The sequence below is a fragment of the Lithobates pipiens genome, unplaced genomic scaffold, assembly GCF_037356315.1.
Source record: "Lithobates pipiens isolate NorthernLeopardFrog02 unplaced genomic scaffold, aLitPip1_a1.2 Scaffold_56, whole genome shotgun sequence".
In the NCBI taxonomy this organism is placed as follows: Eukaryota; Metazoa; Chordata; class Amphibia; order Anura; family Ranidae; genus Lithobates; species Lithobates pipiens.
This window is the reverse complement of record NW_027507878.1, coordinates 210,560-227,579: the sequence shown is the minus strand read 5'-3', so window position 1 is coordinate 227,579 and position 17,020 is coordinate 210,560. Positions and strand designations below refer to the sequence as shown.

At 47.1% G+C, this 17,020-nt stretch overlaps 1 long non-coding RNA gene across 1 annotated transcript; it reads right to left on the bottom strand.

Moving 5' to 3' along the window:
• Positions 1-8,333: 8,333 nt before the first annotated feature.
• Positions 8,334-14,360, bottom strand: LOC143958062 (uncharacterized). The gene is made up of 2 exons (XR_013270084.1): positions 13,732-14,360; positions 8,334-9,040 (listed from the first exon to the last, which is right to left on the bottom strand). It is a non-coding gene; the product is annotated as an uncharacterized LOC143958062 (long non-coding RNA).
• Between the last annotated feature and the right edge of the window lie 2,660 nt (positions 14,361-17,020).

The window sequence follows — 17,020 nt, the reverse complement described above, 5'->3', positions numbered from 1 at the left end:
GTGGATGCCTTTGAGGGTACAGTGGCTGCGTTTGATTGGGCACAGTGGCTGCGTTTCATGGGCATAGTGGCTGCATTTGATGGGCACAGTGGCTGCTTTTGTTGGACACAGTGGCTGCATTTGATGCGCACAGTGGCTGAATTTGATGGGCACAGTGGCTGCATTTGATGGGTACAGTGACTGCGTTTGATGGACACAGTGGCTGCATTTGATGGGCATAGTGGCTGTGTTTGATGGGCATAATGGCTGCGTTTGATGGCACAGTGGCTGCATTTGATGGGCACAGTGGCTGCGTTTGATGGCACAGTGGCTGCGTTTGTTGGACACAGTGGCTGCTTTTGATGGGCACAGTGACTGCATTTGATGGGCACAGTGGCTGCGTTTGATGGGCACAGTGGCTGCGTTTGATGGGCACAGTGGCTGCGTTTGATGGTCACAGTGGCTGCATTTGATGGTCACAGTGGCTGTGTTTGATGGGCACAGTGGCTGCGTTTGATGGGCACAGTGAGGCTGCAATTGATGGGTTTTTTTTCAGAATTTTTCAGTTTGTTTGCGCCCCCCAAAAAATTAAAAGCACCAGCCTCCACTGGTCAGAGTTATATAAATGTATAATAATAATAGTGTGGTGTACTTACCTGGGACAAATGTATTAGGTAATTACTTCGTACTTCTGTCCAGCTCAGAAGAAGTTCTCTATGAGAGATAGTTGAATTTTTCATTCCAATCAATTCATCCACAGACTTCACGAAGCAATCCCCGTACCGTCCATCTGTGATTACAATCAGTACCCAGAGCACGACAACCTTAATCTCGAAAAAACGACTCTGTATATTGGCACAGCAGCACCCGCACTTCGCCCTCTTGGTTTCAGCCTTTGTTTCCGACATTTCCAGATTTTGGAAAGACTTATTTGATTCGGCGTCGATTGTGCTGTCGCCCTCCTCAGCACCGCCTCCGATTTCTGCGCTCTTCTCTCTTTTTGCGGTTTTGCAGCACATCCCTCCTGGGCTTAAATAGCACGCCACAACGCCGACAATTATGGTGGGTACGACGAGGAACGTCAAGCTGTAGACGATTGCCAGGGGTCTGTCAGAGGGACATCTGAATTCCAGGTCCATGAGTTTCTCCAACCCGAGAAGAACCATCACAAGAATGGAGTTCCCAACAATGTTGAAGTGTTCTTTGATGAAGGAAGCGATGTTCGTCGTTTTACCCTTTCCTCCTGAGGACATTGCGGAGGGGGGGGGGAGGGGAGGGGTGAAGTTGCCCCCCCTTCAGGAGGAACTTTAGAGCATATGGCGGCTGTTTCGGCGTCAGATTTTATTCTGCCTGTTATCGTCCACTTTCACTTATATGTATCTATTGATTTTGGTGGATAGAACAGTTAGTCATACTAATAAGATGATTGTGAGAAGAATAAATAAGGGTGGAGCCGGCTGAAAAAGATAACCAATGAAGGAGCCGTGTCGGGCAATCTAAGTCACTGGCAGGGTGAATTACATCTTTACTGTAGGGTGAATTATTCTGTCTACATAATTCATGTGCATTATTCATTTAATGTCATGGGTTTGGACATATTTGAGACATAACAGCCATAATAACCAGTTCCCGACCGGCGCACGCAGATATACTGCAGCAGAATGGCTCCCCTGGGCGAAATCCCGTACGGGTATGTCCTTACCATTTTCAGCCACCAGAGGGCACGTGCGCACACCCGCTGCACGATGGGGGACAGGATGCAGGCGGGCGCGATGGCCACCGGCCACACGCGATCGCGTGCACGAGCACCAGCACGGGGATTTCTGTGTGCATTTGATGGGCACAGTGGCTGCGTTTGATGGGCATAGTGGCTGCATTTGATGGACACAGTGGCTGCGTTTGATGGGCACAGTGGCTGAGTTTGATGGGCACAGTGGCTGCGTTTGATGGACACAGTGGCTGCGTTTGATGGACACAGTGGCTGCGTTTGATGGGCACAGTGGCTGAGTTTGATGGGCACAGTGGCTGCGTTTGATGGACACAGTGGCTGCGTTTGATGGGCACAGTGGCTGCGTTTGATGGGCACAGTGGCTGCGTTTGATGGACACAGTGGCTGCATTTGATGGGCACAGTGGCTGAGTTTGATGGGCATAGAGGCTGTGTTTGATGGGCACAGTGGCTGCGCTTGATGGGCACAGTGGCTACGTTTGATGGGCACAGTGGCTGCGTTAGACGGGCACAGTGGCTGCATTTGTTTGCGCAGTTCCCGATCGACGCACGCAGATATACTGCGGCAGGATGGCTCCCCTGGGCGAAATCCCGTATGGTACGTCCTTACCATTTTCAGCCACCAGAGGGCGCGCACGCACCCGCTGCACAATGGGGGACAGGATGCAGGCGGGTACGATCGCCACCGGCCACGCACGATCGCGTGCACGAGCGCCAGCACAGGGATTTCTGTGTGTAAACACACACATCCCCGTGCTGTCAGGGAAGAGGAGCCATATCGTTTGTTCCTACTAAGTAGGAAAAACGATATGTCTCCTCTCCTAGTCACTCCCATCCCCACACAGTTAGAACACACTGAGGGAACACACATTTAACCCCTTGATCGGCCCCTAGTATTAACCCCTTCCCTGCCAGTGACATTTACACAGTAATCAGCGCATTTTTATAGCACCGATCGCTGCATAATTGTCAATGGTCCCAAAAAAGTGTCAAAAGTGTCCGATCTGTCCGTCGCAATGTCGCAGTACTGCTAAAAATCGCAGCTCCCTGCCATTACTAGTAAGAATTTTTCTTTATATATAAAAATGCCATAAAAATGCCATAAATCTATTCTCTATTTTGTAGACGCTATAACTTTTGCGCAAACCAATCAATATAAGTTTATTGCAATTTTTTTTTACCAACAAATATGTAGAAAAATATATATTGGCCTAAACTGATGAAGAAATGTTTTTTTTTTTTTCTTTTTATTTGGGAGAAATTTATTATAGCAAAAAGTAAAAAATATTGTTTTTTTCAACATTTTTTTTTGTTTATATCGGCAAAAATAAAAACCGCAGAGGTGATCAAATACCACAAATATAAAGCCCTATTTGTGGGGAAAAAAAAGGACACAAATTTAGTTTGGGGTACAGCGTTTGCACGACCGCGCAATTGTCAGTTAAAGCGACGCAGTGCCAAATTGTGGGCTGAAGTGGCTAATAACATATTTCATACCCTATTAGATTTGATCTATGCGTCTCCTTATATATGTAGAGCCACCCCCTCAGGAGCTGCCAGTTACCTGTCCCCCCCCCCCCCATTCCTGCACATCCAGACACCACGCAATCCCAACTTGCATCCAGACGCAATTTATGCTACGTCTCCTTGTATGCCCCTGGGTGCTCCCACTGTACTTTGCTCCCTGCTGCACTGGGAAAGACTTCTGTTTAGGCCTCCAACTGATCAGATCTCCCCATGCCAGCTAGGATGTCTTCTGCACCAGAACCAAAGGTAATGTAGATCCCTCTATTAGGCTTCCTCTCCATTCTTTCCTCAGCTATCACCTGGAGGCAGAGCCCCCCCCCCCCCCCTAGACCCGTAGTTCCCTTTCCAGGCCACACAACATTAACCTCAGCACTCTATCTTCCACCCAATGCCCCAGCTGGCCAGGCTCCGTGATATTTAAGAGCTGACCCAGACTCTCTGGCTGTGGATTGGCCAGATTCCCTCAAGTATGCAGATCAGGACCTGGCCTCCGCCCACTAACTTTAAGAAGCTTCTCCAAGCTTCTAGATCTAGGGAGAGGTACCAGAGACCTGCCCTGTAGAGCCCTCCAGTGTGACCTGCAGTAACCTAATTACAGACCAAATCAAACTTCCATGAGTCAACAAAATAGATTTGCCTACACAAATTGTACATTAGAGGGCGCTACATTTATAGATGATTTTATATCTCTCAGGAGATTATATGACATATGTAAATTTTTAACTGCGTTGGATAGGGAGAGCCTGTCTTTGTTAAGGATTTTATCAATAAAAGAGTTGTTTTTAAAATACCCAACAGAGTGATAATATGAATGGGAAGTACTTTGGTGGGCTCCCAACCTTGGAGACCAGAGTGACCCCTGTGATTAAGAGCCACCGGCAGGATTGAAAGCCACCAGCGAGATTGAGGGCCACCAGCGAGATTGAGGGCCACCAGCGAGATTGAGGGCCACCAGCGAGATTGAGGGCCACCAACGGGATTGAGAGCCACCAGCAGAATTGAGAGCCACCAGCAGGATTGAGAGCCACCAGCAGGATTGAGAGCCACCAGCAGGATTGAGAACCACCAGCAGGATTGAGAGCCACCAGCAGGATTGAGAGCCACCAGCAGGATTGAGAGCCACCAACGGGATTGAGAGCCACCAGCAGAATTGAGAGCCACCAGCAGAATTGAAAGCCACCAGCAGGATTGAGAAACACTAGCAGAATTGAGAGACACCAACGGGATAGAGAACCACCAACCACACAAAACGGATGTGTATGAAAGGTTGTACATATATTACTATATACCAGGGGCATCCCACTGGGGAATGGTATTATATAGGCTGAGAAGAACTTAAAGGATAGATGAAACCAAAGATGTAATATATTGGAGTTTGCCAGCCCCTAGATTTGGTGTCTGCATTCGTTTTCTCTTTTTCAGGCTATAAACATGTTCAGCAAGTATAGAAAATACCTGTTGATCCTGCCAGAAAGGTGACACTTCCTGCAAGCGGCAAAGACAGCAAAAACATATTTTTCTTTCTTCGGCAATCTATTAATCCCATCAGCCCCAATGTAATGGACAGCTTCAGTCTGGGTATTAACCATGGCTCCATGCAGGGCTTTCTTTCTTCAGCAGGAAAGTGGGGGAATGTGTTTCCAGCACCTCCATCACTGAACGTATACAATGGCAAGGGGTGCTTAAGTGTGCTGGAGAGTCCATTGATGCTGGCTGCTGGTTAATCTACTGTTGCTGGGGGGGGGGGGGGGATATATTGTTGAGGGAGGGGTCTATTGTTACAGGGAGGGGGGGGGGGTCTTAGGTTGCTGGGGGTCAGTTGTTGCTGGGAGAGATCTACTGTTAAGGAAGGGGTCTGTTTTTGCTGCCTGCTGGAGGATCTAATAATGCTGGCTGTCAAAAGAGCTATTGTTGCTGGTGGGGGTCTATTGTTCCTGGGGTGGATCAATTGTTGCTAGTGGGAAATTTTTGTTGCAGTGAGTCTATTATTGCTGGGGGATCTATTGTTGCTAGAGGGATTTATGGTTACGGGGGTCTATCATTGGTGTGGATCTATTGTTGCTGAGGAGGGATATTATTGCTGGTTGCAGTGGAACTATTTTACTGGTTTTCTTGTTATCATTAGCAAATTCCATACAAACTACTTACTTGGTTCTATTTTTCGGAAAATGGGTGGTACTGGGAGGTGGGTAGGGGTTTGAGCCAAGGAAAGGTCCTCGGAGGTGGTACAAATCCATGTTCTTATGGAGCTACTATGGAGCTACAACTTTCAAATCACTGACTCTATGACTAACGAGAAGGTTGTCTTATCCAAAATTCCCCATATTGACCCCTTGTAGGTCTTCTGCCAAAAAAGGTCAAAAGCCATGCAGTGCGCATCATTTCTCCCGGACTGCGAATCTCCAACCCATGGTAGCGGCAAACCTGAACCTCATCCCTATAATTAAAGTGCTCAGCTTTTTCCCACCGTATCGGACTGGGAATTCTGAGTATCCAATCAGGCATCATGGTGTGTGAGGAATCTTGCAGATTGTATCTGGATGTGGAGATGATGACCGCACTATATGTCACCCTCATTAATATTGGCAGTATCAATTATCTAATTATGGGATGTTCCTTTCTAAAAAGGAATGAGGACCGAGGTCCTTGCCAACATCTGCCTTCCCCGAGGCCATCAATCAGATGATTGGGAACAATTTTCTCATCCGGATTGACAGAAGAAGAAGGAAACCGCCCTTTCTACTGCCATTCATGGTGTCATCACTGAATACCCAGCATTGGAGACATCAGCTCCGCTGCTTCATTTTATAGCTCCATTTCTTTAGAGCAACATTAAATAGGACTCTGACTGATGTGCAGGACATATCTTTATTTTTAAATTAGTGAAATGCAACTTGTGCAAAAATTGCTATCGTGGTGGCCGGTTGTTGTATTTCTGACATAGAAAAGGCTGCCATGTTCTGGGTGAACCTTCCTGCGATCCAGCCTGCATTCCTCTATTGATGGCCTTGTACCAACTTCTCTCTATTTCTTGATGATCCATTTCTGCTGCCTGCCCTGACTTCTGGCTTATTCCTAGTTATCTGGGTCTACTGCCTGCCATGGGCTCTGGAAAGTATTCTTCTATCATGGTATCTGTGTCCACTTCCTGCCCTGACCTCTGGCTTGTATCCTGGTTCTCCATGTCCACTGCATATACTGACCTTTGGCTAATATCCTGGTATCTCTGTTCACTGCCTACCCTGACCTCTGGCTTGTATCCTGGTAGCTGTGTCCACTGCTGCCATGACCTTTCCTTTCTCTGTGTCCACTGCCTGCCCTGACTTCTGTCTTGTTCCTGGTTCTCCATGCCAACTTCTTATCCTAAAATTTTGCTGAAATCCCGGTATCTGTGTCCACTGCTTATCCTGACCTCTGGCTTGTATCTCGGTATCTGTGTCCACTGCCTATTCTGACCTCTGGCTTGTATCCCGGTATCTGTGTCCACTGCCTATCCTGACCTCTGGCTTGTATCCCGGTATCTGTGTCCACTGCCTATCCTGACCTCTGGCTTGTATCCTGATAGCTGTGTCCACTGCTGCCATGACCTTTCCTTTCTCTGTGTCCACTGCCTGCCCTGACTTCTGTCTTGTTCCTGGTTCTCCATGCCATCTTCTTATCCTAAAATTTTGCTGAAATCCCGGTATCTGTGTCCACTGCTTATCCTGACCTCTGGCTTGTATCCCGGTATCTGTGTCCACTGCCTATCCTGACCTCTGGCTTGTATCCCGGTATCTGTGTCCACTGCCTATCCTGACCTCTGGCTTGTATCTCGGTATCTGTGTCCACTGCCTATTCTGACCTCTGGCTTGTATCCCGGTATCTGTGTCCACTGCCTATCCTGACCTCTGGCTTGTATCCCGGTATCTGTGTCCACTGCTTATCCTGACCTCTGGCTTGTATCCCGGTATCTGTGTCCACTGCCTATCCTGACCTCTGGCTTGTATCCCGGTATCTGTGTCCACTGCCTATCCTGACCTCTGGCTTGTATCCCGGTATCTGTGTCCACTGCCTGCCCTGACCTCTTGCTTGTATCCTGATATCAGTGCCCGCTGCTTATGCTGAAATCCTGGTATCTGTGTCCTACTTTTTTTATATCACTTCTTTTTTTAATTGCTTTTTTTTAATTACTTTTTTTATTACTTTTTTTTATTGCATTTTAGTGTAAATATGAGAGGTCTTTTTTCACAATATAAAAAAAAAAAATTTGGGCTAACTTTATTGTTGTCACTTCCGCCCAAAGGAGATTTTTTTTTTTATTTATTTATTTTAATTACTTTTTTTTTTTAATTACTTTTTTTTTTTATATTTTTTTTTTTATTGCATTTTAGTGTAAATACGGGAGGTCTTTTTGACCCCCAGATCTCAAATTTAAGAGGACCTGTCATGCTTTTTTTCTATTACGTTCCTTGTCATAGGAATAAAAGTGACACAGCATTTTTTTTAAAAGGACAGTGTCAAAATAAAAAATAAAAAGTAAAATAAATAAGGAAAAAAAAAATTGAAAGCTCCCCGTCCCGACGAGCTGTGCGCAGCGGCGAACGCCTATGAAAACGGTGTGTTCAAATCACACATGTGAGATATCGCCGTGATCGGTAGAGCGAGAGCAATAATTCTAGCCATAGACCTCCTCTGTAACTTAAAACTGGTAACCGGTAGAAATTTTTAAACGTCGCCTATGGAGATTTTTAAGGGTAAAAGTTTGTCGCCATTCCACGAGCGGAGGCGCAACTTTGAAGCGTGACATGTTGGGTATCAATTTACTCGGCATAACATTATCTTTCACAATATAACAAAAAAATAAAAATTTGGGCTAACAACCGTCTCTTTACTCCCAACATTTAGAGATGGGAATGAGGGACACCTACTAGCACAAGTATGTGGGCATAGGACACGCCCCCCTGCCACACCCCCTTAAAGGAGAATTAACTAAAAAAAAATGTTTTGTTAAATCCACAGGGGGCTTTTTTATTACCACTACTATTCCTTTATATTGTTTTTTACATTTTACTAATGCAGCAATTTAGGATTTGGATGAAAGGTTAAGCACTTGGAAACACTTTTTGAAAGATAAAAAATATATTTTTATATACAACTATACAGATCAGACCAAAATGAGGGACAAATGAGCAAGAAAGAGGGACTGAGGGACATTGCTCCAAATCAGCAACAGTCCCGCGAAATCCGGGACAGTCACTCGAAATCAGGGACAGTCCTTCAAAATCTGGGACAGTCCCTCGAAATCCGGGACAGTCCCTCGAAATCAGGGACAGTCCCTCAAAATCCAGGACAGTCCCTCGAAATCCAGGACAGTCCCTCGAAATCTGGCACAGTCCCTCGAAATCTGGCACAGTCCCTTGAAATCTGGCACAGTCCCTCGAAATCCGGCACAGTCCCTCGAAATCTGGCACAGTCCCTTGAAATCTGGCACAGTCCCTCGGAATCCGGCACAGTCCCTCGAAATCTGGCACAGTCCCTCGAAATCTGGGACAGTCCCTCGAAATCCGGGACAGTTGGGAGCTATGTCTTTACTTCCTCTTCCGGCTGTGATTTTTCCCAGTTCCTCCGGGGCATTGGGTGATCTCGGGGTCATAAGATGCCCCGTCTTCTTGGCTGAGGAGATTCCCTACGCGTTCCTTCTGCCTCTGACGGGTTTCTATCAGCAAGGTGATCCACATTTGCACTTCCATGATGAGAGTTTGCAGCGGAGCTTTTTCCAGCATGGATACACAGAGACTACCACCAGAATCAGTATAAGGCCACTCATCTGCAAATAGAGAAACCATTTCAACACATTTCAATCTTCCACACAGACGAAGGGGATTTGTATGTAAAAGGCGGAGAAATGTGGAGACATTTTTTAACCAAAATTAAAATTGCAGTAAAAAATATAAAATGTTGCCTTCGCCAAAATGAATATTCACGTGGAAATCACATGACTTTGTGTAGGCCGCCACCTTTTCTTCACGTCAAACCCAGAGTTCCCCCTTTACAACAGAGTCCACAGAGTTCCCCCTTTACATCAGAGTCCACAGAGTTCCTCTTTACATCAGAGTCCACAGAGTTCCCCTTTACATCAGAGTCCACAGAGTTCCCCTTTACATCAGAGTCCACAGAGTTCCTCTTTACATCAGAGTCCACAGAGTTCCCCTTTACATCAGAGTCCACAGAGTTCCCCCTTTACATCAGAGTCCACAGAGTTCCTCTTTACATCAGAGTCCACAGAGTTCCCCTTTACATCAGAGTCCACAGAGTTCCCCTTTACATCAGAGTCCACAGAGTTCCTCTTTACATCAGAGTCCACAGAGTTCCCCTTTTACATCCGAATCCACAGAGTTCCCTTTCATTGTAAGGGAGAACTCTGCAGGCTCTGATGTAAGGGAGAACTCTGGAGACTCTAAGGGATGCTCTGGGAACCCTCATTTAAGAGGGAACACTGAGAACACTTAGAACTCTGATGTACAACGAGGATTCTGCTGTAAGGGGGAGCACTGTGGCCCCTGGTGTAAAGTGTACTCAGTAGCAGGAGAGAGAAGGGGTGAGACTTCAGTCACAGACAGGGATGGATGGTGAGCTCACTCACCCCTTGGCAGTCAGCACCTCTCATCCAGATGTATCTGAGACTGCTGCACTTCCAATTTCCAGCCCCCACTTTCCTTTTCTGAGGCACAGCGCCGGGCATTGGAGTGTGGGGGAGACACAGAGGGGTAGGGCGGAAGAAAGAGGTGCAGACTGAGCCCTCTCTCCTCTCCCATCTGTGTGTTGTTGTTTTTTTCAGGAGGGGTGGAATGTTAGTGTTGGCTTTGGGCAGTGTGAAAGAAGGTGTAACAGACACTCTCAGCTTAGACTAATGCAGTCAGCAACCTTGCTGGGAAGCCATAGTCCGGTCTGAATCATGTGTCCGGGTTTCAGGCAGTCTGGAACCCAGACGCATGATTTCAAACCCGAACTGTCCGGGTGAATCCCAGACAGGTGGCAACCCCAACTTCACACCTGTATATATGTTTTCCCCCCACACACCTGTATATATGTCAGCCCCCCCACACACCTGTATATATGTCAGCCCTCCCACACACACACCTGTATATATGTCAGCCCCCTCACACTCCTGTATATATGTCAGCCCCCCACACACCTGTATATATGTCAGCCCGCCCCCCACACACACGTATATATGTCAGCTCTCCCCCACTCACACCTGTATATATGCCAGCCACCCCCCCCCCCCACACACACACACCTGTATATGTCAGCCCCCCCACACACCTGTATATATGTCAGCCCCCCCACACACCTGTATATATGTCAGCCCCCCACACACCTGTATATATGTCAGCCCCCTCACACTCCTGTATATATGTCAGCCCCCCACACACCTGTATATATGTCAGCCCCCCCCCCCACACACACGTATATATGTCAGCTCTCCCCCACTCACACCTGTATATATGCCAGCCACCCCCCCCCACACACACACACCTGTATATATGTCAGCCCCCCCACACACCTGTATATATGTCAGCCCCCCCACACACCTGTATATATGTCAGCCCCCCACACACCTGTATATATGTCAGCCCCCCACACACACACCTGTATATATGTCAGCCCCCCACACACCTGTATATATGTCAGCCCCCCTCACACACCTGTATATATGTCAGCCCCCCTCACACACCTGTATATATGTCAGCCCCCCTCACACACCTGTATATATGTCAGCCCCCGCCACACACACCTGTATATATGTCAGCCCCCACACACCTGTATATATGTCAGCCCCCCACACACCTGTATATATGTCAGCCCCCCACACACACTCCTGTATATATGTCAGCCCCCCACACACCTGTATATATGTCAGCCCCCCCCACACACCTGTATATATGTCAGCCCCTGCCACACACACCTGTATATATGCCAGCCACCCCCCCCACACACACACACCTGTATATGTCAGCCCCCCCACACACCTGTATATATGTCAGCCCCCCCACACACACCTGTATATATGTCAGCCCTCCTCACACACCTGTATATATGTCAGCCCCCGCCACACACACCTGTATATATGTCAGCCCCCTCACACTCCTGTATATATGTCAGCCCCCCACACACCTGTATATATGTCAGCCCCCCCCCAACACACACGTATATATGTCAGCTCTCCCCCACTCACACCTGTATATATGCCAGCCACCCCCCCCCCCCACACACACACACCTGTATATGTCAGCCCCCCCACACACCTGTATATATGTCAGCCCCCCCACACACCTGTATATATGTCAGCCCCCCACACACACACCTGTATATATGTCAGCCCCCCACACACCTGTATATATGTCAGCCCCCCTCACACACCTGTATATATGTCAGCCCCCCACACACACACCTGTATATATGTCAGCCCCCACACACCTGTATATATGTCAGCCCCCCACACACCTGTATATATGTCAGCCCCCCACACACACTCCTGTATATATGTCAGCCCCCCACACACCTGTATATATGTCAGCCCCCCCCCACACACCTGTATATATGTCAGCCCCTGCCACACACACCTGTATATATGCCAGCCACCCCCCCCACACACACACACCTGTATATGTCAGCCCCCCCACACACCTGTATATATGTCAGCCCCCCCACACACACCTGTATATATGTCAGCCCTCCTCACACACCTGTATATATGTCAGCCCCCGCCACACACACACCTGTATATATGTCAGCCCCCTCACACTCCTGTATATATGTCAGCCCCCCACACACCTGTATATATGTCAGCCCCCCCCCCACACACACGTATATATGTCAGCTCTCCCCCACTCACACCTGTATATATGCCAGCCACCCCCCCCCCCCACACACACACACCTGTATATGTCAGCCCCCCCACACACCTGTATATATGTCAGCCCCCCACACACACACCTGTATATATGTCAGCCCCCCACACACCTGTATATATGTCAGCCCCCCTCACACACCTGTATATATGTCAGCCCCCCACACACACACCTGTATATATGTCAGCCCCCACACACCTGTATATATGTCAGCCCCCCACACACCTGTATATATGTCAGCCCCCCACACACACTCCTGTATATATGTCAGCCCCCCACACACCTGTATATATGTCAGCCCCCCCCCCCCACACACCTGTATATATGTCAGCCCCTGCCACACACACCTGTATATATGCCAGCCACCCCCCCACAAACACACACCTGTATATGTCAGCCCCCCCACACACCTGTATATATGTCAGCCCCCCCCCACACACACCTGTATATATGTCAGCCCTCCTCACACACCTGTATATGTCAGCCCCCCCACACACCTGTATATATGTCAGCCCCCCTCACACACCTGTATATGTCAGCCCCCCCACACTCCTGTGTATATATGTCAGCCCCCCCACACACCTGTATATATGTCAGCCCCCCCCACACACCTGTATATATGTCAGCCCCCGCCACACACACCTGTATATATGCCAGCCCCCCCCCACACACCTGTATATGTCAGCCCCCCACACACCTGTATATATGTCAGCCCCCCCACACACACCTGTATATATGCCAGCCCCCCCACACACACCTGTATATGTCAGCCCCCCCACACACACAACTGTATATATGTCATCCCCCCACACACACATGTATATGTCAGCCCCCCCACACACACCTGTATATATGTCAGCCCCCCCACACACACCTGTATATGTCAGCCCCCCCACACACCTGTATATATGTCAGCCCCCCCACACACACCTGTATATATGTCATCCCCCCACACACACATGTATATGTCAGCCCCCCCACACACACCTGTATATATGTCAGCCCCCCCCACACACCTGTATATGTCAGCCCCCCCAACACAGACACACCTGTATATATGCCAGCCCCTCATATACACAAACCTGTAAACACACAAGGCTCTGGCCCCTCCCTGTACACAAACAGCCCCCTCCCTTTCCCTCACAGCCCCCCCCCCCCCCCTTGTAAAGAAGGTCTTCCTACCTGGTCCCAGCCCGTTTTCACAAAGCTGACATGTTGCTGAGAAGCTCAGTACAGATCACACGAGGGGTGCACATGCTATTAGTTGCCAGTGGTGGCAGCAAAGAGCTCGATGTCTGAGCTCGATGACACAGAGAGCAGCAGAAACTGTGAAATCGTTTCTGTAATGCACAGCGCGGCTCCCCTTCACCCGTCCTGCTTTCTTCTGGCCTGGGAGGGCCCCCTCGGGCCCCCTGGAGGGCCCCTTAAAGTTGTGACGGCTGTACCCCGCTGATGGCGGCCCTGCTCAGAGCTATATAAATGTATGATAATAATAATAACATTCTGTGAATGTGGTTGGAATGTTAAAGTGTAAGTCTCTCTCTCCGAGGCAGAGTTTTGCTGTGCTGTGTTCAGCGTTCTCATAGGTGAAAAGTCTATTTACCTGGAACACTTGTATGAAGTAAGAATTTGTCCAGCTCACATTTGAATTGTTTGTCATCACCAACGTCACCGCTGTCACTAAACAAGCCAAGTATCGTCCATCCGTGATTACAATCAGGATCCAAGCCCCAACAGCCTTAATCCAATACCACTGACTTTTCATCCATTTGTAGCATTTTTTTATACATGCACATAGGCACGTCGTCTGCTTGGTTTCGGTCTTTGTGTCGGACATCTCCATATTCCGGCGAAGACTCATTTGATTCAGCCTTGGTTTCACCGTTGTCCTCCTCAGTAGCGGATTTGATTTTGCAGCAAATCCCTTCCGGGCTCACCGTGCCCACCACAACTCCGACAATTATAGTCGGTACCACGAAGATCACCAAGCTGTAGACGATCGCCAGGGTTGTGTTAGCGGGGCATTCAAATTCCAAGTCCATGAGTTTCTCTAATATGAGAAGAACAATTCCAAGAATAGAGGTGCCGAGGATGTCGATGTGATCATTGATGAGGGAGGCTACGTTCTTCATTTTACCCTTTGCGGCTGACGGCATCGCGAGGGGTGAATTTGGCTCCACTTTGGAGGCGCCGGCGTTGAGGCTGAGGCGGCGTTGGGTTCTGTTCTGTCTGTTTTCACTTTCTTTCTGTTTTATGTATCTGTTGGTTTTCGGTGGATGGAACGAGATGTCAATCTAGCGGGATTAATGTGAGAAGAACAAATAAGGGTGGAGCTGTGTAGAAAGGGTTAGAAGGAAAGTGTTAAACACCATGGAATTTCGGTGGGGGGTGCAAAGTAGATTATATTATTCTCATGTGGACTTTGTCTGCTTGTTTAACTGAAATCCCAGCCCTGCTTCTTCTATAAATAATCATTTTGAATGAAGTGTAAATGTAAATATATGATAATCTGGTTTAGCACTTTCTGTTATGACACCCAGAGCCGGGACAAGGGGTGGGCAGAAGGGTCGGTTGCCCCTGGCGCAATGGTTTATTGCAGGGGTAGGGGGCACCCTGACCCTAACCCTAAGGGAAAGGGGGGTGCGCAGTTTGGCATCTTTGCCCTGGGCGCTGGATAACCTCATCCCGGCACAGATGACACCTCTGGATTCTTGGAATATAACCACTTGAAGACCGCGCCTTTTCTGGCACTTTGTTTTCAAGTCTAAGCCCTTGTACACACGGTCGGAGATTCCGACAACCAAATCCGTCGGATTTTGTCCGTTGGATTTTGTCCGAATACTGTTGCATACACATGGTCGGACAAAGTTGTCGAAAAATCCGATCGTTCAGAACGTGATGACGTAATTTCATTATGATGGGACTATGTTCAGGCTAGTAGCCAATAGCTTTGATGTAGGAATTTGATCTGAGCATGCGTGGCACTTGGTCCGATCGAAATTCTCTACACATGATCGGAGTATGTCCGATCGGCCCAGTTGGTCGGAAAATATTTCCAGCAAGTTGGAAAATTTGGTCCGACGGATATTCCGACGGAAACAGCCCGATGCATACCACACACAGTCGGATTATCCGACAACACGGTCCGATAGGACACATTCCGACGGATTCTCCGACCGTGTGTACAAGGGCTTAGTCAGTATTGTTTTTGCTAGAAAATGAACCACCTGCCGCCCAAGGTACGTACATGGACGCCCTTGGATTTCAGTGGTTTTACCAGGATGATGCCTGCAGCCTACACCTACAGACTTCATCCCGGCATCATTCTATTTTTTGTTATTTTGAAATGACTTCTGCGGGTGGAAGGGGGTCCCACCCTCCTGCTGCCGCCACCGCCTCTCCCGGGCTCTCCAGCAGACATGTGCAATTCATTTAGTTCCAAATTCGTTTTTTTAACTAATTTTGACAAATTCGTTAATTCCGAATTTCCGAATTTTTCAATTTGCGAAATTTCCGAATTTCTAAATTAGCGAAAATTACGAATTTCCGAAATTTCCGAATTTTTCAATTTGCGAAATTTCCGAATTTCAAAATTTGGGAAATTACGAATTTCCGAAATTTCGTAATTTCCGAAATTAATGAAATTCCGAATTTCCAATTTTCGGATTTCCGAATTTCTAATTTTTCGGATTTCCAAATTTCCAATTTCCAAATTTCGGATTTCCAAATTTCGGATTTTCAAATTTTCAGAAATTCAAAAAAAAGAAAGAAAATCTGTTTAATTCTAAATAATAACTCACTATTAAATTATCGGTATTGGAATTCCCTTTCAAATTTGTCTGTTAGTGAACGTAACGAGTACGAATTTATCCAAAGTTAAGAAATAAATTATCTGAAATAACGAATGCCACATCGAACCAAATGGAGCGTAACGATCTAATAATAATAATAAAACCTTTTTATTATTATGAATTATTTATTATGAATTATTTATTATTAATTTGCTCCGTTCCATTTGTTTAGATGCGGCATTTGTTATTTCAGATAATTCGTAACTTTGGATAAATTCGTACTCGTTAATTTAATAGTTAGTTATTAAACTGATTTTCTTTCTTTTTTTCAGGTTTTAAAATTTTTGGACTTTCAAATCTTTGAATTCCCGAATTCCGAAAATCTGAAAATTCGAAAATTCGAAAATTCAGAAATTCAGAAATCCAAAAATCGGAAATTAGAAAATCCAAAATTCGGAAATCCGAAATTCGGAAATTCGGAAATCTGAAATTCGGAAAAATTGAAAATTTGGAAATTCATAAATCCAAAAATTTGAAAATTGAAAATTCGGAAATCGAAATGTGAAAATTCCTGAAATTTCTGAATTCCGAATTTTCACATTTCTGAATTTTCGATTTTCCAAATGAAATGAAAACGAAAATGAACAAATTTTTTGTCAGTGCACATGTCTTCTCTCCAGTCCCACTGTGGAGCCCGGGAGCGATGTGGCCATGGCTGCCCTGTACAGAGAGAGGAACTGATGTCATTTCCTTCTCTCTGTAACCATAGAAGCGACGAGCAGTGGCGACTGGTGAGGCTTTTTTGGGGAGGGGAGGGGCGGCACCCCCCACTCTCTCTCAGTTGGGTCTCGCGGTCGGTCATCCAGCACTTACCCCTTCTAGGTTGCAGGCGCTTCAACAGACAACGGGCTGGCATCTCCTCCTCTGCATCACGGCGGTTTCTGACATGCAGCTCCTCCCTCTTCCTCCAATAGGATCACCTCTCCTTTCAGTCAATCGGGTAATGGGTCTCACACAATATATTCCCCAATTATTTTAATAAAATATGAAACATGATGTTACACCGAGTAAATAGATACCTAACTTGTCATGCTTTAAAAT